This window comes from Gymnogyps californianus, chromosome 16 (genome assembly GCF_018139145.2).
Source record: "Gymnogyps californianus isolate 813 chromosome 16, ASM1813914v2, whole genome shotgun sequence".
In the NCBI taxonomy this organism is placed as follows: Eukaryota; Metazoa; Chordata; class Aves; order Accipitriformes; family Cathartidae; genus Gymnogyps; species Gymnogyps californianus.
The window spans coordinates 10,596,841-10,621,063 of NC_059486.1; positions in this window are offsets into that span (position 1 = coordinate 10,596,841).

The following is a 24,223-nucleotide window of genomic DNA, read 5'->3' on the forward strand; positions in this document are numbered from 1 at the left end:
GTAGCCGTATGACTAAGCCATGTAGCTCTGTTTTAAGTATTCTGGCTGAGCTACTTTTGGTATTTTAAAATCTGTGTTTTTATTTGTTTATTTCTATGCTAGCATATTCTCCCCTAATTGCTGACATATTTGTGTGTCATTAAAAAAGGGTCTTTGTTCTTTAAATTTCTAGTTCAGTTTTATAGATCAGGAGTTAACAAGTAGTTTGGACAAGTGTCTAGGCCTTGTCTTTCAGATGTGACACTTGCTGCTATACACTGTATAGTAGATAAGTAAAATGCACAAAAATATTTTCCAATATTTTGGCCACATTGCTAATAAAATATATATTCATTTTCATAAATAATAGTGACAAAATTGAGAGTTACATACATCTATCTTGGGTAGGTTTGTCCTTCTCATAGCAACCCCCTGAAGAAAATATCTCTTATTCCTGATGGAACACCCAGTAGATGAGAACCACTTGCTTTCAGAAAAGGAGTAAGACCCAGTAACTTTACCTCAATGCTTTATTGGATAAAATTCATGTAGTCTTTTAACTACACACTGAAGATGCATGTGCTGGCCTAAGAGTAATGTGTGCTGCTGGATTTAAATGTGTGCTACAAAGCAGTTCATGGGCAGCAGTCCAATCCCAGAAATGCATTGCTTTCTTTGATTACTTTCTCTGCTAGTAAAAATAAGAAGCAAGGCCAAGGATATGAGCAGGCAGAGTCAGACTGTGACTTAGAGATGTGATATGTGTGTTGGGTTTTTTTCTTTTTCTCTTACGGATTTAAACGGAGATGTACTGGAGGGAAGCTGGTCCAGCTACTGCCCTGACAGTGCCTTGTTTTCTTTGTGGATTAACAGGGAACTCCAATCTGCAAGGCCTTCAATCTGGCCCCTTTCATCAGCACTGAATCACTTTAAAAAGAAAAACAGTGCATGTGATTATCAAAAGCATTTCCATTTATAACACACTGTGGCAATTCAGCTCAGACACCAGAAAATAAGAACATTATGTATTAAAAGGATGTTGAATGTGGAAATTTATGAAATATATAAACGTGGCAATAAAATATACATATGGCTGTCACTTTATGGAGTTGTGAATACCTATTGATGCTTTAAATGATGGTGTTCCCTTTACTTAGCCTGTCTGTGATATGTACACATCAGCAAAGACATTAGAGACTGGAGTCCAAAGAAACAGTGATTAGCATATTTTAAAGTTTCCTACACTGACTGCTTAAATACATTTGCATTAATAGAAAGATGAGACTCTTCATGATGTTCTCTGTGTGACAAAGGCTAAAAATAGTTTTATTAGAACTTTGGCTGCAGTTCTACTAAATTTTAACAGTTTGGGGGAAAGGAAAACACTTTTGAAAGGTTATAATTAATGAGTTATGTGTTGTTGGTTTTTTTAAAGTATACCAAAATAACATGAAGAAATTGGGACAAGCATGCTATTTTATGCCTTTGGCATTTTGATGGTTTGCAGCCTAGCTTCCCACTTGAGATGGGGGCGGGTTTTGCTGTTGCCTGCTTTTAGCAGCTAGCCCTCTGCAGCTGTTTAAAAGGAATTCAGTGTGTAAACTTGAAGATGATTGCACAGAGAGAAAATTCTGTTCTGAATTTACAAAGCAAAGCGTTATGCCTACCACTCTCTCATGTTGAAAGGAAATCCAGCATGGTGTAACTTTGAGAGAGCGTAAATTGTGTTTAAATAGTTGAGACTTTAAAAATTTAGATGAAGGTCCAGAAAAATTTAAGGTTTGAAAACTTTCAGTTTCCTGTTGTGATGGGATCAAAAAAATCACCTGTGGCAATACAGCATGCATGTAATGCTGGGCATACTATTGTGGAGAGAAGAGAAACACACCAGGCTGCTGATGTGTAAGTGAAGAAACCAGTGTTAGATCACGCGCTGAAGCTGTGATGTGTGGAGTGAATTTTTAGGCCTGCTAGTTCCATTAAGTGCTGTCTGGGATGAGAAAGGGGAGTTTAGAAAGTAGGAGCTGCTGTTTTCAATTCACTGCTGTAATCGTAAACGGTATCGTAATGGGCAGGGAGATGATTATTAGAACAACTGTAACAACTGGAACCCGTTAGTATTGTCATTGCCATCAGTGCTGCGTGCTCTAAGATCTGTACATGTGCTCTTGTAATTCACAGTTTCTGGATGAGGATAACCATCCTAATACATACACTATGTTGACAGAGGAAAGATATAATGTTGTAAAAGAGTTTTTTGCATATTTTTTATGAATGAACATTCTGCTTTTCTGATGAAGTATACACTTATTTGTTAAGATGCTGAAGAGTTTAACAACTATATTCTCAGCCGTCTTTGGAGGCAAGCCCATGCTTAAAGTTCAGAGAATAAATGCCATAATATTTCATAATGTATCTTTGTAATACATGACCTATAGAATTTAAAACAGAATGTGCAGGAACCCTCTAGAACTAGAGTAAAAAAGTAGAGTTTTCTTGCTTCTGAAGAAGTTTTCATGGTATGAGAAACATGTCATTGCAGATAACTAAACAAAGCAGTGCTGTAGAATATATGGGAACAATGCATTTGTTAAGAAAATGATGTATCGGAAGTCCAGTGATCTATACAAATGTTAAGGAAATTATTATTAGCTGGTAACTCAGTTGAGTGGATGTGAGGCTAGCGGATTAAAGCTCAGTCTTACAAATAAAACCTAATTAGCCTTTTTAATTAAGGTACAGACACTTACAGGAATTTTCTGGTAACTTTTTCTTTTTAGAATGGATGTGGTCAAATGCTTAATGAGACATTTCTGGATGTCTGACTCCATGTTGCAGTACTCTCAACATGCTCATTAAAGGACTTACTGTCAATTTATATACTGTATGTAAACTCAACTGAGAAATACTTGCTACAGGAGGGACTTACTAGGAATGACAAGCTATGATTTAAAACTTTGGCTTTTTTTTCTTTATGGAGACGCATTCTTCAACTCTTCAGCTTACCTCCTGTATCTAAACAATTACATTATACAAGTGATCACTACTCAAGCATCCATCCACAGTATTACGTTTAACATGTAGTTGTTCATGTCTGTGCATTTGGGGTTTTTTTGCGGGGTTCATAGCTAATTTTATCTCAACTGTGATTTTCAAAGTCTTAATCTCTTATTTCCATCTTCAGCTGTGCTCCTATAGAAAGAACTCTGTAATCATACTGCCCACTGTAGGGAGAATTCTAAATAGAGCTAAAAGAAGCATTTGTGTGTTAAAACCTTTTGTCTTTTTTTATTAACAGTTTTCTATATTTGCATTACGATTTGAAAAGACGAGAGAATGTGTTAGTCACACGCTGGCCTGTATTTACATGCTAATCTTGGTATTCATGCAAGTATTTTCTTTGGGAGATTTAGTTGGAAGAGGAGGAAAGAGTCAAGTATATGCACTGAACTTCAAACCCATGAGCTATAACTTTGTAATGTGAGTAATAAGCTTGCTAGAGGCAGTTCCTGATTATATGAGAGAGATCTTGGATTTGATGGATGATGATTACATTATGGATCTCTGAAACCTGTCTTTAGATGCAGCAGGCTCTGGGGCAATATTAGGCTCCAGAGCTCCCTACCAATTTCATAGCAAACTTGATTAAGCCATTAAATTGCAGATCATTGCTGACAGTAAATTAATTCTTAATCCGAGTCCTATTCTGCACTACATTGGGAAACTTTTGCCAGGAGGCCAGTGGCTTGAAAATGGGTAATTAAATTCTGCTGTAAATACATTTTTATCTACCCTTCTGCTTGCAGGAGCTGGCAAACAAGCGAGAGCCATTAATTAATACCTGTAATTTGGTTTAGTGGAATAAGCCCTGCTCCTGTCAGATTCTAAAATGTAAACCGAGGCTATGAAGTGGGGAGTAAGTAAAAGATAAAGAAAGCTGACAAAAATGTATTCATAAGAGAATCTGGTTTTATTTCTCTCTGTAAAAAATGTTGGCTAGTTTGCAAATTTGGCAATATTTTGGTCTGAAGTCAATGCAGAAAAGAAGTTAAAAACCTCCTAAATATAGGAAAAGTAACAATAGTGGCAAGATGTATTCCGGGCATTTCTCAATTATGTAATTAATCCCTTATGACCCAACTTTACAACTTCAGGAGGTAATTTTAGCAGGTTGATCATCTCTGGTGCACATAGAGTTGTGCCTTAGTTGTCACACAAGGTTTTTGTTATTGTTTGGATTTGAACCAAGGAGTATTTTTTGAAGGTTTTATTCAGAAGTATCAGAAGGAAAGTAGAACCTTGTTTGCTAGCACTGTATTAACGTTATTCTCTTTCCGTTCCTCTGAAACAAACTCAGTTTTCCTACTTTTCTTGCGTAGTTTTTTCCATTTCCTTCAAGTCCTGAAAGTTGGACAATTATGAGACTCCTTTGTTAAGGAAAGATGCCTCCTAATTCTCGTTAAAGAGAGAAGCAAGCTTCTCCACATCATTTGCCTATGATAAATAGTTTCTAATGTCTTAAGAGTTCAGGGGTACTTCGAGCTCTCTAAACTGGTTTAAGTTTTTCACAGGGAGTCTGACTTACTTTCATTTATGTACTCCTAAGATTCCTATCAGAGGATTGAGGCTCATCCAGGGTTCAAATGGAAAGTGATATAGCAAGAGGGAGGTCAAAATTGTGACACATCCTTTTGAAAGGATGGTGTGAGTGACCAGGGCAGAAAGATGCCAAGAGAAAGAATTGAGCATGAGCAGTTGGGTATGTCCATATCTGAATAGTGGAAGGAACTACCTTCATTGCTTTCTAGTACTCTTCTTAAAATTGTTTCAACTGTTTTGTAATTGTGTGAATAATTTTCTAGAAAATAAGGAACAAGAAGCCTGTGGGGATGTTTTAACAGCATTACTGGCTGGCTGTCCTTAGCTATGAGTCAATCTGAATTATATTCAAGGTGTCTCTTGGCAACCTATTGACATTAGCCTTAGTAGTGTTGTGGCTCATTTACTCTTTTGTGGTTAACATTGCAGACAGAGCTGAGTTTTTGAAAACAGATCTTTGGAAACTTCAGAAGGTAAAAGGTTTGCTTGGCAGCAAACATGTCCATAAACTTCATCTGAAATGAGCAGGTCATGTAAAATGGAAGGTATCTGATAGTGACACCACCAGGAAAATTTCAGTTTTCTGACAAAAATCATAAGAGAAAGAACTGTAGTTCAATAAAAAAAAATACTGCTATACTTAACCTACCTCTGCTTTCTAAGGTTAATAAATCCAGAACAAGGGTAGAATTAATTTGAAGATCTAGCATATAAAATTGGGTAAGTTGTTAAAATGAAAGTTCGGAAAAAGTCCTAAGAGAGAGCTACAGAGAGACAAGGAGAGAACATAGGTGCAGCTTATCTCTTTTGGGCAATAAATGTTGTATTTAATGATCTCCAGTGCAGTGCCAATTAAAATTGTAGAATTGCAAGGTATTTGACATTTAAGGGGGTAGTAAAAAAAAAAAAGCAAACTAGTTGTTTGGAGAGAAATGCTTTTAAATGGACAAGCTTTTTGATAGCTGGCTTTGTACATGAATAAAATAATTTACTTCATGTGAGTTTTTTTTTGTAATGAGTGCTTTCCGTTAGAACTATGAAATATGTAGTGAGCATGCCTGTTACACCACGATCTCTAGTAGCATCACCATTCTCCTAACTGACAAAATTCCACAAATTAAAGATATGGTAAGGTAGGCTTTTTAGGGGTCTATGCAATTGTTTTTGTTGAAGCCTGTGGAGCCCAAAAGCCTTCTGAGCTTAATCTCTTTTTTACCTTCTGAACAGCATGATCATGAGATTTCATTAAGGATACATGCATGAGAACATATATATATATGTTTTTATGTTTATATATTTGAGAGAGAGAGAGAATTTTATACACATTTATATAGATAATATTATATCTATAAATACACATGCAGGTAATATTGTGTATGTTTAAAATCCACAGTATAAGATTTGTTGATTTACTTCCCAGTGTTATTAAAAATTTAACCATGTCTCCAGCTGAGACACTTTGTCATTTTGAGAGCAATGTAAATGTTAATAATTAAAAGCAATTAAAAAGTGTGTTAAAAGTCATGTAATTTTTATAGGCTGGCTGACTGAATAATGGATGCCTCCTAGATTTTCTAGAGTGCTAAAGCATTATTAAACAAAGCCTTCTCCCATCCTAGAAGTCCTGTAGAAATGAAATAACCTATTTTGTCAATTTGGGAATCCAGCTGAGGTTTTGGAGTGAAATTATAAATTATGATCCCTGATGAGTCCCATAATCACTATACTGTGGACTACTCTGAAGGAGCTTTTTCTTTCCGTGAATTCAGATGTACAGGATTCCAAGTGACAGGTCAAATAAAAGGAATATGTGTAAAAAAACCATCCTGAATATGCTAAATTTTATGTATTCTGTAGTGACCATAAAGCCTACACAGTAACCACATTTTACAGGGCTCAGTGCTCAGAAGTAAATAAATTTCTAGCAAAGAGGAAATTTTGACCTCTCTTTCTGAAAGAATGATGAAAGACCTAAGAAAACAAAATGCCTCCTCCCTTCTCTTTTTCTCAAAATAAATGAGTAAATAAAAAAGCCATAGCTGCACGATTGGGTCAAGAGAAATTTACACAAGAATAACAGAATTATTGTGTGGGTCAAGATAGTGGTAGCAGACAGCAGTCCAACCAGAAGTTTAAAGTCAGTATTTCTTGATTGCACTGGTGTTTCATATGGCTAAGCCTTTCGGCATATAGTTTAAGCATAGGCTTTGTGTGAGCCTTAGGTATGTAATCTTTTTACATTTCCTTGAAATCACTGTATGAAGGGTACGATATAGGATATAAGTGCTTCTTACTGCTTGTCTGTTACATCACTGTCTGGCACCACTGTGTCTTACAATGAATCTGTGCCCAAGAACCATTAAGCCATGTTCCAAAGAGAAACTCTTAGCTATCACAACAGGTTTTTCCCTAAAACCTTTCTGTCTCAGTGCTGCATATTTACTACAGTTGCTTGGTTCAAAGAACTGAACAGGACAGCAGGCTGCAGTACCACCCATACTAAGGTTAGCACTTTAATCCTGGATTTCCCGTATTGTAAATGTTCTCCAAGCACATTGACATCAGTTCCAGAACCAACATGCAGCCTGCCACTGCACTGCATCCAAAGTTTTATAAAAACGTGAATTCTACGTTATTTACTACTGCAGATATTTTCTAAAATTTCAGATTCTTGAAGCAGTTTTTGAGTAAGAATGAGACAGCTTCTCTAGGACAGAAGGAAATTGGGCTTCTCTGATAAGGAAGAACAGGTGACCTGATGTGTGGCTTATGCATTTCTGTTGTATGTGAGTTCATATAGCTGTGCAAAAGTCTTCTTCAGATTAGGTTTGTAAGCAGCAATGTTGTCACAAGTATCAATGGCAAAGCACTGACACTCTAACAATTTCCAGAAAGTGATGTTAAATAGCAGCACTGATCAATCAGTAAGAGTAGTTTCACTGAGCATACAGATCGATGATTTACCATGTTCTTGGTTTACATGGCCACTGTCTTATGAAGTATCACTGGAGTTGGATTGTGCCAGGCTGTAATTGCTTCTGTTATTCCAAATGAATAAAAAATCACTTGGTAGTCACCATTTGTGGAAGGCAATTGGAAAAGAAAGAGCATTTATTCTGATTTTCTGAACAGAATTGTTTAAAAGAGTTCTGTGGCCCATTCTCCTCCACTGCTCCTACAGTCTCATTGGTTTTAGAGGATATACGCTGGGGAAGGGCCTTTGGGCTCATACCTTTCTGTGTACTTTCTTTGTGGTGGTGGGAGAGGACTCAAAGATCTCTACTGGTCTGGGCAGTAATTTGAAAAAACAGAGTTAATATAAAGGAGAGAGTTGATTCTTTCTGAATTATTTCAGGCCTCTGAACCAACCACGTATTTATTCTATTGAAACCTCATCTTGTTCATTTAAGTAGGCTATTTTATATTTTGCAATGCAGCTAAGCATTACCTTGAAAGAGAAAAATATTCTCTTAGCTCCTCACTTACCAAAGGGAAATGATGGAAATTAGTTCAGAAATCTGCCTGGATTTCTTCATGTCCTTGCAATGTCTGCATGCCATGTAAATTCTGTCTGCTTTTATGTCTGCAATGAAACCATTGCCAGGCTCAGAGCTAGAGACTTGTAGATCATGATTTAGAGAACAGAAAAATTTGGTGAATCAAATGCTTGACTTTGCTAGTTATTTTCTGTGAACTGCAATTTATGTGTTTCTCCTTGGCAGATAACTGAGGGGAAAAAACTACTTTTGCAAAACATCACCAATACAGAATATTACTATGAGTTTTCCCTACCCCACTCCCCTTTGCTGCTGTATCAGTGGGGGGTTTTTGTTTGTTTTGTGGGCTTTTTTAACTTCAATTTTGGAATTTAATTTCAGTTCTGTTTCTTGGATTCTAGCCTTGTGAGTGCGTCTTCTTGTCACATGAACCAAATTAGATTGACAGATGAGCTGGGACATACACTTTACAAGATCTCAACTACTCAGATTCTGGAAATAATTTTCCTGAAATAGGACTGTGTCCTTATCTATAAAATGAATAAGACTGCAGTCCTCTCATGTAACAGCATTTTTAGCACATTACCATATAATTAAGTTTAAAACCAAGACAACCCCTCAAGTGTGACTGGGAAATCTCTACCTCTGGGAAAAAGTAGCACCATATTTAGTAAGCTAAAAAGAATAGTTGGGAAGGCACTGTAAAAATTTTGTTAAACCAGGTTTAAGTAGCTGAACACCATGGGGTGTTAGCTAGGCGTGGTATTTTATCTAATATTATAGGGAGTGAAGCCCTTTTTTTTCAGGGTTAATATTAACCACTTGAAACCACTCAGGATTTTAATCTTGCTATCTTGGGTGGTGCATAAGAAAGTCATCTGTGCTTTAGCACACTAGATATTTTTGGACTGCAGTTCCTCTTACAGAAAGCATAGATTTGGTAATGTCAGAATTTTCTGTGAATTCTTGTCAGAAAGAGGAGTTTGGTAGAGCTAACAACTAAAAAAAAAAAAAAATCCAAAAAAGTGTTTAGTCATTTCAAGTTGACAGTGTTTAGTGAAATTTGATGATGTTTGAGTTCAGTGCAAATTTCATTTGCAGATTCTGATTTATACACTTCTGATTTATTTAAAGTAACAGATGTACAATGGTCAATACTGAAGAAAAATATGATGATGCCTTTGAAGAAAAGCAGAAGTTTTTTCGAATTTTCATTTTGGCAAATTCAAAACAATTGTTTCAACTTGAATACTAATTAAAAAAATATTCTGAGTTACCTGAAAATGTATTTAAAGGCCTTAATTTTGCTTGTATACTGCAAATAGTACACGTGATGTTTTGGGAACCCTGTATTAATGGATACTTGGTACAAAAATTAAATTTATTAAAAAAAAAAAAAAGCTCCACAGTTCTAAAATGCTGATGAAATAAGAAGCTACAGAAGCCCTGTAATAATGTGTTTATTATAATTTTCCAAGGCCAAGTTGCCAACTGTGATCTGTGAATCATTAGAAGTCGTCTGGGCATGTTGCTGATTTCCCCATCTGGTTTCCATCAGTCGTGTCCTTCTCCAAACTTCATAGTTCTAAGAGCATCTGTCAATGAAGGAGAAGGGAGCTTGTGTGCCAGCCAGCAGTTGCAGAGATCGGATCCAACTGTGAATTGGATGATCACGAAGAAGCCAGAGGGTAGTGGTGGGGTGTTCCACGCAATAGCAAATGAATGAGTAGGTTTCTGTAAGAGAATGGTGGTTCACCCTATGGGAAAGTGTCGCTTGCCCATAGTCTCAGCCCATTAATGGGAATGAAAGACACAGACATTTGATAGGAATGACTACTATGTATAACTAGATTGCACTGTAAGTGGTGCCTTAGAAGAAATGGAGAGTGTTCATTTTTTTTCAGTTGCAAACATCAAGTTAGTGAATAAAAGTGAGACAGTTATTTCTGCTAGTGAACAACAGCTTTAATATTTTTTCTTCCCATTTTCTTCCCCCACAATTCCTGTTTTGAATCTTTTATTTATAATATGGCAATAAAAGTTCTCAAACAGGTTTGATTCAAGTGACATTAATGTTTCCCACCCTGCAAATGCCTCTTCTGTTTCCTAAGCAGGCTAAAAAATCAGAGCCTGGGTTGAGCTGTTAGAACACATGCAGAGATCTGTGAAGAAAAATTAGCCTTCCTCACAGACTACAAGAATAGTGAAAAGAAGAATAATGATGAAAGCTATGGCTGAACAAAACAAATTATTTTTAGAAGCCCTGTTCTCTTAGCTTACCCAGTTGAAAAGAGAAGCCATTCTGTGCCTATGTATCTGCCTGTCACTGTATAGTGTAAACACACTGAGTATGTGTAATAAAGCTTTTTCAGAAGAATAGGAAAATCCCTCTATTACTCTTACACTATCTGTTCTTTTGAAGAGTCACTGTTTAAAGAGCAGTGAATTTTAGGTCACAGTGACCTACCCTTCTTCACAGGTTTAGAAATGGTCGTTTCTTTGTTACAACAGTGTACCAGCACTTTGTTTCTCTGTTTGTGTTTTTGAAAACATAAGAGATTTTGTATCTTTTTTTTAATTTGGAAGTTGGGGCCATGTTTAAAATGTAACCTCTCTTTTGCATAATCTTCAAAAATCGATCACCATCCTCACCTTTAGATTTTTAGAATACAGGAGGTTTTAAAGATCATAAAGATTCTCATTTCTGAGGATTCAGGTAAAGTCTCATGAAAAAATTTCCAAGAACAAAGATGGATGTTTCACTTTTTCTTTCAATACTGAATTCCTGTGTAGTTTCACTTGTCGAGTCCTCTGCAGTGCCACAATACTGCAGTATGTCAGAAAGACAGTTCTAATGCCCTAGAAATTAAGTTAATAGATCCCAGGCTACCAGAGATTATTGAGAGCAATAGTGAGGCTTCAAGCTCCGGATTAAACCTCATGGGAGCTATGCGATGTGCCTTGTCTTGCTGGCAAACCGAGAAGTTATGCCAAATCAGGCTGAGAATCCATCTCAATGCCAAATTCAGTCTATAGGAGGAATCTGTTGTGAATCAGAGAAAGGTTGTCTCATGGATGATTAAGGTGCAGTCGGTTCCCTGTATGATAGCAATGACCTCTGGTTAGCTGCCCTTCTATCAAGAATTACTAAATCTGCAAATGCTTTTGTCACCTTAATCCTTTGTGTGTTGCCTCTCAAACACTTTGTATGGAGTAAGAGCTTTCTGATTCTGCTGCTCTTGTGATTATTTATCCCAAGTGAGGCAATATTTGTTACTCTATTATTCTTTCCCCTTCTCTCTTTCTCTCTATTTTAGAGTGAATTTCAGTCAGATAAGATTAGAGCCATCCTCCAAAACTGAGGAAGAAAAGAAGAAGTGATTGCATTCATCTGGTAGGAAGTTTTAGGCACATACTAATGACCCAATTAAAGATCTTAACTTTTCAGGATTTACTATTTGTAGTGGACTGGGGTTAGTGTAGATGAATGACACTTGAATGGTCCTTAGGTAGATCCTAATATAAAAACTTCTTAGTACAGTTAAAAGAAACTCAGGAGCTCAAAACAAAAACAAACAAACAAAAAAAGCCAAGGCTCAGAAGTCCAGCAGATCCTAAGCCAAAATGGTCTAATACAGTTCTAACTATTTACCCCAGGATTTTCATATCTAAAAATAACCCTTTATATATCCCAGTACTGAACAGGAATTTGACAGGTTAACAGTTTTGCCTAGCTATTACAGTTATGGTGGGCACAACATGATTATGTGGTCTTGGGTTGTTTGTACATACTGATCCTCTAGTCTACAGTCAGATAACAATGTCGGTAAATTTTGAAAACAGTGAGGACTAAAGCAAAGAGCTTACTTTAAGCTACATAGTATTATCTATTTTTTAAACTGAGAAAAAGAGAAAGACTCAGAGGAAGAGAGTTAGGGGTTTCTGTCAAGTTAGTGGCCTGAAGTTTGCAGTGTACTGAATGATTTCCACTTTCTCTTCTCTACCAAAATGTATGAAAAAAGTGGATAGTTTGGCAAATGAGATGAAATCAACTGCATGCTTCTTTTGGAGGTGCTAATGAAGAGAGAAATACTCAACATGAAGGTTAAGCCGAAGTGTAATCACATCTCCTTTGTTGAACATATTTTCTTGTATTTATTTCTGACATCTGTTGAATGTCGTAACACAAAATTACGGTGTATAGTGGGTTTTATTTTAATTTGTTCTATGGACCATCTTGGTAATACTCATATTTACATTGGCCATGAACTGAAATGAATTAAATTCAAAATGAAAAAAAAATGTAGAATTCTATAAAGGCTTGATCTGTGGTATTTCATAGTTCTGTAGTAATTCTATTTAAGTGAATGCAGTTTCATGATAAACAGGAAAGATCAAAGAAGAGATTTTTGATAGATGCTTGTCATATCCTTGATACTTATGTATGGCAATGTGTTGCCTAGGCTTACAAGATCAGATTGTACGTATATAGTGACACAGACCTACAAGTGATGTACTGCAACGTTTAAAGCTCTGGTCCAACGTAGTAAGAGTTCTCACTAAACGTGTAAATACTACTATTCTAATCTGTGGTGACATTTTACTGCCATAGCAGATGATCATCCTTGTAAACAACAGTGAATTTCTGAATCTGCAGGACTCCGCTGGAGACTTGCAGGTTTTCTTCCATATGTTTGTTAACAGTTTTCCCATGTTCAATGAGAATGCATCAACACCTCAAGAGCAGTAAAAAGCATTTTGCCTTTGAAAACTTGCCCATGTATAAAGCAGGGTCATGTCTTGCCACTGGCTAGCAAGGTGATTGAATCTGCTGAGGGGATTTATTGTAGGAGACAGGAGCTAGTGTGCATATGCACACCATTATGAATAGGACTAAATTCCCTCCCCTTCCCCTAACCAGGCAGTAGTCGAAGGTGACAAAGTACTTTGGGAATTTGCTGTGCTTTCCACAGAGTCTTCTGCTTATCACCGGTTGGTGCGACACCCTTCTTTAATTTGTCTGTGATTTCAGTTCACAGACTGGTCTGTGCAGTTTCATTTGGGTTTCACCTTAATTCATTTTGAATACTTCTGAAAATTTATTGGAAATTTGGTCTCGGGGGGGGGGGGTTTGTGTCGTCCTCCCCACCCCCTATCCCTCCCCGCCCTCAGCAGGATTGGTGCCCAGTCCTATGAATGGTAAAACCATAGTTTAAATGTGGAATGTGTCTATCATTCAATCTTTTTTATTCTGTATTAATTCATAGAATATCAAACATGTGAAGTTAAAACCTGTGTGTGATAAATGCATGTAGACTATTGCTGATACTTTCTTAAAATCAGGAACAATACTAATTAGCTGGTTGGGGATTTGGCAGTGTATTTGCAACCCACATTGTAGGGCTACTGAAAGAGTAATTTAAATTGGCAGATGGCAAACTATTCTGTTGCCAGTTTGTTTGCTTGGTTGTTCACTCTACTCCCTTTCAGATTTTAGAAGCTAAGAATTCAGTCCTCTGAAATTCCTGAAATCAAAGACTTAGTGGTCCCAAGATTCAAGTTGGCAAGGAACTGCTCTAGGGCAGCAGTGTCAGGTAGATTGTATTTAAAACAAGAACCTTTCCTTCCTTTCATTTGCACAAAGAAATTCAAAATGTCAAGGTTTTATTCAGAATTCTAATAAAACCACAACTGGGAAAGTGAAAATCCTCCACGAAAAGGGATATTACCCAAGAAAACTGTATAGTTTTATTTGCAAAGCATTTTGTAACTATGAATTGGATGACATCTAAGCACTGAATATTGTTATTTTGATTGTGTTGTGATACAGAGCAAGCACCGATGAAAACAGTAAACCGCAACAGTGGAATTGTACAGCTTCATTTTTTCCAAAGGTTTAGTGCTTGTGTTCACTGAAGTCTGAATTGGTGTTTAAAATGAGGACTTGCCTAGAAGAGATTATTTTTTTAGTGTACATTTCACTGGACAGCAAAGCAATTACTTCCTAAATTTAGAAATTATTCTCTACCACATTATAGCAGGATTAGACACATTTTGGCTTTTGAGCAACTTTCAACACACATTTTGCACATAAGAAGAAATAATGCCATTTGACAATCTGGCAGAGAAAAAATGTTCAAAATTTGGATTGTTTTCCAACATGTCCAGGGAACAGGACAGGGATTTTCAGGTTTTCTATGGCAGAGATGTAGATTGTCATAACCTTCAGTTTGCCATCTTTACTCTGCAGAGGCATATCATTTCAGTGGGGGCAATTTGGGACCCTCAGGGAAAACTGCTCTTTCATTTTCTACATGTGGTTCAGCTAGCAATGGTTGAGTTAAGAGACTGAGTTAAGGAGACAGCATTTAACTTAAATCCAGTCATTCTCAAAGAAAGAATAAAGTCATGTTAAGTCATTTGGTTAATTATGTAGTTAAAGCCCATTTAAGGTGATATAGTCTTGGCAGCACCAAGACTGAATCATGCTGAATTATGCTGAAAACAGTAAAGAAAAGGCCCAGATTCTGATCCTCTGAATCGGGCACGAAAACTGAATACAAAACATGCTGGCAGTGAGTTTCATTTCCTCTGTGTAAATAAAGCATCATCTGAGTGTTTGAGGGCCACAGTAGTTTGCATTTGGTCAAGTTCCTAATCAAGTGGCAGTTTCCATTTTGACAAGGACTGAACAGAATCATAAGTTTGAAGAAATGGAGTTAACAAGCTTCCTTTAGCTGCCGCTTTTTCAGCAGAAAATAGAGAAAGGTAACATGGATTCTCTAGCTAGTTACAGTGTCAATAAGAGATGTAACTCAAAATTTCTCCCTTGTAGTTCAATTTCACTACGCTTTTCTTTTTTTTAACTACCCTAAGGCTGTATATTTTTTCTTCCGACTCATTTTCTGCTTTGTGAAGAGCTTCACAAGTCTGCTAAGCAGAACTAAACTTTGCATAGCTGCATGAAATCTGAAATGCCTGAGTGAAAGAAATGGATTAAGCAGATAATCTCCTGTCATACTTCAAACAATTTGAAGCATAGGGGTTTAAAAAACAATAATTTTATATGGAGAAATTTTTAAAAAATTGAAGGTTATATTCATGACATACTGTCAATAAATAATAATTTTATTTTCTTAAAAGAATTTCAGAGCACTTTAAAACAGTAAAGGAATGTCTTTGCTTGTAGGCTTGGCCATAGGTAGATTGCTTGTCCATAATGAGGAGAATTTATTCTACATAATTAATATGTAGAATCTAATTCAAATGAATGATACTGATTTACTTCTAGTTCTTCTGTTTGTTCTCCACCATTTGCTAGTATTATTTGTGAAAGAAGGAAATATGTGAGGACTTCGTGCCTTCTGCCACACGCTGGGTGTAGTGCTGTAAAGGGGAAGTAGAAGGGAAAAGAAATCCTCTTTTATGTAAATATCACTTTTGGCCTTCACAAGTTGTTCCAGATCAAATCTTTTCTTTGAGAATTAGCCAAAGATAGACAGGAAGAATAATTCTCTGAACTATAATAAGCGTAATCATCAGAAATCAATCTTAAAAATAATTCCCACCATTAAATGTAGCGTAAATTGAAGGAGAAGAAAATGTAATTAAATCAGGCATGGGGGAGAAAGCCTGTAACATCTTTTTCCATGGAATTCAATTTAGTGTTAATTCGCTGGAAGCTTACAAAATAGAACAGTAAACCACTAATGCAGGGAAAGGATCGCTAATGAGGGGATGTGCAAATTTAGGAGAAAGTCAAAACACTGTCATTGCTGTTGAGGTAAATGATAAATGCTAGGTCCTGTATTCACATCCTGCACTCTAGAAGGTTTCATGGAGTCTTTCATGGAGGGAGAGAGAAAGCATATGTGTTTCATCTTGCAGGTAGAGACAGGTGTTTGAATTTTGCCTGTGACATATTTTACAACATAATCGTTGTTAGTTTTTCACAAAATTGTTTTAATTGCAAATTCCATGGTATGCTTTAACCTGGTAGATATGTGACACTTTTTTTTCTTTGTTTACCACTTGCTGTTTCCCTACCTCTGCCACGAAGAGGTCCTCTTTCCAGTGTTACTTTGCTACTGGGTATGTCAGGTCCTTTAAAGACCCATAGTTTTATGTTGCTGAGGTTCACCTGATTTTAAATACATGACTGTAACTGTCCTGTGACCATATATGCAAGGATAGATCTTCAAATTGATAAAAAGCTCATTTTGGTATTATCTTGAGAGACCTGCCATCTCTGATCATGTTTTTCTTGTCTTGCTTACTTTTTTTAAGGAAAGTCAGGAGAACATACACAAAAAGGCAATTCACCTATTTCTAGCTTCTGCAAAAATAAATTGTATGACTGACTTGTACAATGCTTACACAAGATTTTTACACTCACATTAATGGTGCTCGTCTTTGCAAGTAGGAAAACAGTAATTTATTATGAAAATTGAGTTTGCATTCCTAAAAGCAGATTTTATCCCTGATTTCTATCAGATAGGCTTCACACCAAACTGGCGATAGAGGAGGGAGTGAATTGGCAGGAGTGTCCAAAGTTATCCTTTGATGAGTTGAAAGGTAGGCTGACTGTCAGAGTAACAGAGACTTGTAAAGAAACAGCAAAATTTTGGTTTCCTTTGGATAAGAAGGATAGGTGATTTCAGAGCTGATCAGCTGCCTGGGTTATCTTTTGGCAGTCAAAAGATAACACACGTAACAATTCTTTATGTCTAGAATTTTCTTTTTGATTGGCCCAGCAGCGATCTTTAAGTCTAAACTCTGGAATCGGCAGATTGCTGAATTTCATTGTAGTTGATTTTTGTTTTTCTGAGTGGAGCACGTGTGTGTGTGGATATAGTTTAGCACACATATGCAAACATACATACTCCTCTCTCCATAACTCACTTTTCTGGGGGAAGGGACTAGTAGTCAGAACATTAAAAAGTGGTCTGTTCAGATTGTAAATGGTACTTTCTGTTACCACTCTATGAACTGTGCTGTAGTGGGACAAACTGTGCCCTAGATTACAGTATGAAATAACCTGAAATAAGTGAAGATTACACAGAAGAGTAAAACAGTGCAGACTTTGGTTTTGTATGTTGAAATTGTCTTCTGTCATGGGTTCTTTCTTTTGTATATAGATAAAAAATCACATCAACATTGTGGAAGAACTTAACTTTTTAGCAACTGAAAATGCTAGTAAGTTTTCTTACATGCATGTAAACTGAACAAATGAAACTCTACCTTCCTGTTTGCTTGTGTTTATGGTAGTTTAGGCTCATAAATTCTTAAGGCCCATGCATGCAGGGAAATAAGTAACGTGTTCGTGAGAGTCTCTGTTTGAGAGTGTGGAGCTGAAATCAGTAGTTTAACTATGAAGGGTTGGAGTCTTAAATCAAAACTGAATATATATGACGAAATGTAAAACATTTAATCAAAACCAGCACGTTTAGCCACTGTTTTTCCTTCAGTAGATCATGAGAGTAAGCCCATGATTTTCACACATTTACATCAGTTTTTCCACAGTCACGGTTCCTCCATTTTAAAATGCACATTAATGCTGAAATGATAGTTCACCAAAAGGCAGCCTCCTCACAAACGTAGATATCATTTGCAATGAGCTGCTAAGAAATGGTTCTCATAGATGTACATTCCTGTCAAAATGTTTTTGTGAAAATAGAAGTTAGTTTAGTGCTACAGGCAATGGAAATACTTTAAATAGCAGTTCCAGAGCTATATATTCTGCATTAGGAAATTTATTAATCTTTTATGTGCTATTACGCCTATCAGAATGACAGACATTTTGATTGTCACTGGAGCAGGGGGATCTGTCAAGACATCTGATCTCTGGTACCTCACTGATCTCTGGTAATCACTTTTTTGCAGGTAGGTGTCATTCTTCAGTAGATAGTTGGAAAAAAGGATCAGAGATATGAAATTTATATTTTAGAAAACTTCATAAATGTGCAGCCATCTGAGGCTATCTTTAATTTTCAGTTTCATTCTTCATTTTGCTGATAGCCGTATCAGAGAGAATTCAGTGATGCTCAACTTCATTTAAACCTAGTGTCAGTATGATGAGATTTCATCTAGATCTCAAGAAGAGAAAAAGCTTGGCATCATTTGCATTTGACGTCCCTACACTACAACATTTAAAATGCATGCATAACTATTATCACAGTCTATTTTTGAAATGCAGAAGGTAGCTAGCTGCCTTTACTTCTGTGTTAAAGTGACAGATGAGACACCATGCAGTGTCTCTTGGAAGCACAGGGGCAGAGTTGATCTTCAGCTAATATTATTTATACTTTTAAATTAATATGTTCAGGACTGCTGCTAAGCTACGTTCTTTTGAATATTCCCTGCTATCTTGTGGTTTACTTTTATTTTTCCTCAGGTTTCCTGATAGCCATCATATGAACACATACATTCTTACTGTCTTTTTCAGTTCTTCATGTGCCTAGAAATGCTGCCTAATTTCAAAATCTTTATTCATAATGGGAGATAAATTGAACCTCCCCTTGATTAACCTTCTGTTTTGAAATTCAGCCCATTGCAATTCAGAAGCATCACTTAAATTTGTTATCTGTTAATATTTAACCAAGACTAATTTCTTTTGGCTTTATTAGAGCTAATTATTTTGCTTGAGGACTGAAGATCTCTCAGCATTCCTTGTAACAAATAAATACATCAGGAAAAAAAAAAAGCAATACTTGAAAATTACTTCAATATGAATAAAAAAAATATGTTAATGAAATTCATAATAGACAGGTAGAAATACAGTTGACAGTATCTGGTCTCAAGTGTCTAAAGTGCTGGAAATTTTAGTGTAGTTTTTAAATGTTCTCCAAGGATTTGTTTTGCATAGAGAAGTATAATTACCTTGTGAGAGATCCATTTCTTCATGAATAGATTTTCAGCTGTAGGTTTGTTTTTAATTGATGAGTTGGGAGAGTTCAGAAATTATGCTGATATTGTCTGTGTATGGCTTAGGAGGTTGCTATACAAAGATGAAACATGAGGCTTATTTTAATCAAATATAATCTTTTCTCTTTTTTTTCAGTTGATTTTTCATGAGAAAACACGATTTTGATAGTTTTAAGAAACACACGGCAAACAAATTTTATCTTTAATAAATAAGGATAAATTATTTCTGTTCATTGTTTTCTCAGTTGCACTGATAATGCACAGCATGTGAGGATCAGAAACTGTGAAGTGAAAACAAGTTCAGGTGAAATGAAATTGGAACTAAGCTACCTTTTCCCAGAACTTAACCTGAATTCATTCTCTTTCAGGTTTTGGGATGGTGTATATTACTGTAGGTGTTTTTAAAAATGGGCTTGTCCCTTTGTATTTCTGTGAATGGAAAAAGAAGAAAATTGGTGAAGTAGACAGTACAAGTTGGTCTTACTATTTCTGGTTTTGATTGCAATCCTAAGGCATTAGGTTTTATACCAAATCATACCCTATATTAAACAGAGTAATGATTTCATTAATCTATTTCTCAAACTGGCCTTGTACTTGCTTAAAATTTGAAATAAACTTGGATACTGGCCTTTTGGTCCAGGCTGTACAGTCTTTGAATTATTTTAAAAGCTCAAACCAGATCAGAGATTCATAGTCCATCAGTTATTTACAATTTTAAATTATTCTTTTAAAATTATGATCAATTAAACTTTGTTTGATCAGTTGGTCAATGTTGATACAGTCTCCTGAAAAAACTTTGTCATTTTGAGGTTTCTAGACCAAAGCTGAGTGATAGCTGAACGAAGGTATTGTTCAGATGAAGAGCCATTCAAATGCGGGTATGGAGAATGTACTATTAAAAGCATCCTAATTTCTGTCACAAAAGGAAGCCCGGAAGCTAGTATTTGAACTATATTTGTTAGCATATACTAGTTGGCAGTATCTTTCAGTTAGAGTACTGGGAGATTAAAGTCATAATTCATTTAGAAGTAAGTTTTTAAATGCATAAGTATAGGATCGATTTTTTTACATTGTTTTGATGAGTAGCAATTTGAAATAGAGAAAATAAGACATTCTTTGTGACTAGTGTTTTTCAGTATTTCTCTTTCTTTTTTTTTTCTCCCTCTCCTCAAGGCCTTTTCTGAGAACTTCCACAAAGCTTTAAATTTGTAGCTGCCACAACAATTGATTTTTATGAACTGAAAACATTAAATATGACAAGCCCTAAAGCTAAATATTATTAGCATTGGAATTGTTTTCTTTTTGGTCTTTAATTCAGCATGAGAAATTTTCAACACTTAATTTTGTAAAGTGGAATACTATATTCCAGTAGTAGTAGTAGTAGTAGTAATCCTTTACGTTGCCCCACCATTTTCAGAGATTTCCTTGACTAGGGTTATTTTCACTGTCCAGAGTTAATTTTTTTTTGTTTCCCCTTTATGTATCATTTGAGTCAAGATTTATTTTCAGTCAGTTCACAAATCAGAAATATTTCACATCATTATTCCTCCCGTTTCCATTTCTCTCCTTAAGTAAGATTATTTACTAATCAACTGGTATTTTATACAGAAGATGAATTCTGTGTTCTGATTAGACTCTTCCTGGTTGGTTGCCCTAATGGTCTTCAGACTTATGAGCTGCTTTCAGGTTGTTTATATTTTAAATATAAAACCTTGCTTAAATATCAGCAAATGTACAAATCATAACAACAAAGATTGTATATGTTTTTAAGGAGGGCATAAAATAATGTGAATTTTATATGAAGTGACAGTGAGAAAGAGATTTTAAAAGCTATATGCAGGATAGGAGTAATGCATGGTTCTATTAAAAAGGTTTTAAGGGCAAAGAGAAATTGAATTTCTTAGTGTTCAGATTGTTTTGAGTGACAGAAGGCAAAATCCTTTTGCAGTCTCTGTAACTATTTTACACATCTCATTTAATAAATGAGCAAGTAGCAAAAACATAAACTCTGTGCTTCCCTAATGTGTCAAGATTTTATCTTGGAAACAACTATGAATAAACTTCAGTTATTTAAATGAATACAAATGCCTTAAGTCCCAGAATGTCCTGGTCTAGTTCAGGGATATAGTAATAGCAAGCTGGGTACAGAAACTGAGTGAAAGCTTACAGAATCTGTTCAGCCTCACACAGTTAATTATTGACTTTTAAAGAATAAACCAAAATGTAAATATTTACTGATGGTACAGATCACAAAAAGCTTCCCTACCTCAGGTACTTAAGCAAGCAAGAAGCTGAGCATGGCTTGCCAGCCCTCCTTGTATAAATAATATTAATCATACCTTACCAAATTACCCATTTTAATGTGCTTTTGCCTCATCTCATCTGGTGGCTGAGAGGTGTCAGGCGCAAGAAGGCCCTCCCCTTGAACAGCCCCCAGGGGAGTGATGTTCTCTTTCCAGGCAGTGGCTAAAAGGTCAGCTTCAGCTAGTAAGGAAGATTAATTTTAATTTAAGAGTATGATGCGGTACAGCTTGAATGAGCAGAAAGAAGCTCTGACTCTTTCTGTTCGTCTGTGTCATTAAGGAGGGAAGATGGATGCAATTGCATATATACAGGACTGCTTTCTGAGTAAGTGGGGGTGAAATACATTTCATTGCTACCACATGTAACTCTAAGTAATGAAATAATTAATGGTTTAAGACTGAGGGTAATATACACCTAATTAGTCATTTTGAAGCAAATTTAAGATTAATTGGAGATGCCAAATAGTATGTTTGCTAAGACATGGAAATAGCAAAGAAATAAGTCTGATTGCAAGTTTAATGCAGATTTTTAGCTGATGATTTTCTACCCTGTTGAAAGCAATCAGGACTCTGTTTGGATTTGTGTCAGAGTTTAATGAACGGGAAAATACTAGGGGGTTCAGATAAATTGCTTCAATATTCCACTGCTCTTAAGCAGTTAGTTCCTTGCCTGAATTGGGGCCTTAATGATTTAGTTTTCTTTTGATTTTATACTAAGCAGAATAGTATATAAATATCTTCGTGGCAGCATTAATTAGATTTAGGAAAGAGAAGACAAGGAAAAGTAACATGGCAAATATATTGTTTAGATTTTGTGTTGTTTCTTATATGTTAACACGAAGTATTTTGTCTATGTTCTGCTCTCCTCAAAAATGCCTGGAAAATTGTCCTTATAGACTACAGATATGTAGAGCAGATTTATGACACCAAAATAAGAAGTTGCGGTAGTTCTTAAAGGCTTAAAGACTAGTATGTTTGTATAGAGTGTGATACACAAGAGGATTTTTGTGTTAGTATCTGTCTCTTACTCTGCTTTCATATTGCTGTTCAGTGCCAGTCAGATCATCTAAGACCACATTTCTGAAATGTTCATTGCTGGTGACTGCCCCAGTTTTTCAGGGATGTCTACAACCAGCAGAGGAATCCAAAATCAGCGAACATTTTTTGGTCTTAATTACTGAGTTTCTCTGTGAAAAACAGGTATCATGTATTTCTCCCAGGTTTACTGTACAAACTATTGACATCCTGAGCATGTACATATATCAATATACATAAGTATTATTCTCATGGAGATACTGCTCTCATCCTCTTTATTTGCACTCTGTCAAATAACATTTCCTAATGTCATTTTTGTAACTCCAAGCTGCAAAGTGTCTTTGAGCAGCCACTGTTTAAAAACTGTAAAGCTATTTTCCTTCTTCCATATGCAGAGGATCGCTTGCCTCCAAAATTATGTATTAATTAGACTTGATTCTAGCCCCTATTTTGTCTTATGCTTTAAAAAATAAAACATAATATATTTAGGCAGGGACTTTCTTCTAATTGGATAGTGCCTAATATGAAGTTTGGTACATTACTCACATTCAAGGTTGAACTAAAGTTCAAGTACTAAAATAATGATATATTATTTGAAAAAAACCATAATTTTTTGTGAATTCTGGTATTTGCTAGCTATTGTATTTCTCCTTGATGTCCTTGCAACAGGACTTTAGAAGATATTGAGCAGAAGGATAAGAAACAGCATTGCTTTAGTTAGGTGATAGAGCCATCTTCTCTTTTTTGGCACATAGGAAGGATGAATGCACAGTTCACTCATTGCTTGCCCAAAGACTGTGAGTAATGAATAAATTTCAAACTCTGACTGGCAGACTGTTTAAACTCACTGTTTTGTGATGTATTTTTCCTGAGAATCCTCAGAAAAAGAGTATGTGTAAGTTTTCACACCTGTAAATACATGCATAGTAGAACTACTAAGGTTTGTTGAAGTTGTTACATTTTGCTAAATGGATGGAGAAAATGATATCTGTATTGTTTAGAACAAACTATGTAGCCCTTTCAGATTTAATTTTGTATTATGTAAGAAATTGCATAAAGTTCCATTTTTTCCTAGTTCTCAAATTGTGTTGAAAATGGTTTGAAAACAGCTTTGATAAACAGAATATGATACATGGTGATTTCCCATTGTTTGAGAGTCCTGCAGATGAAAAGAAGGCTTTGTGACTTACCGGCATGTTTGTTCTCCCTAAGGAAGGAATGCAAAGCATTGTTCTAATCTCTGTAAATGGGAACGAAGTGTTTTGAGGTGGGCACTTGCAGATAATTTTAGTTAAGGGAGATTTGGTTGGACCATAGAAGGACCAACGTACAGTTTTGTACAGCTTTTCTTAAAAAATCATGCAGGGAAAGCAGTGGCCCATAATACTTTGTTTTGGTTCATTCATAAATTTATTTAGTGTTTATATATACCATCTTAGCTTAACAGAAGATGAAAAATTGATTGTACAGTCTTACTTGAAGGCTGTAATATTATCTGTTCTGAAAACAGAACTTCTGGAGCATGAAGAGCTGTTTTTGAATGATGCTTCTGGCATCTAACCCTTAAAATTATTCAGCATATTTTTCTCATCTCTGTCTTGAAATGAAAAATCATCTTCTGTTTTCAAGTCACTTATAATTTTTAAAAATCGTGCTAAACTTTGCATAGAGATTTCTAAAATTATGCAACATATCAATATAAATTTCTGCTTAATAAAATTACTCTGAGACAATTGAATAATTACTAATGTCACCAGAGTTCACACTTTTTTTTAACATTTGCCTCTCTAAAAGTGTTGCTTAAAAACATGCCAATCTATGAAAAAACATTTAGTTTGTTGAGCTTTAGTTGATATTATGCTTAGGTTCAGTACATTTCATCCTTTT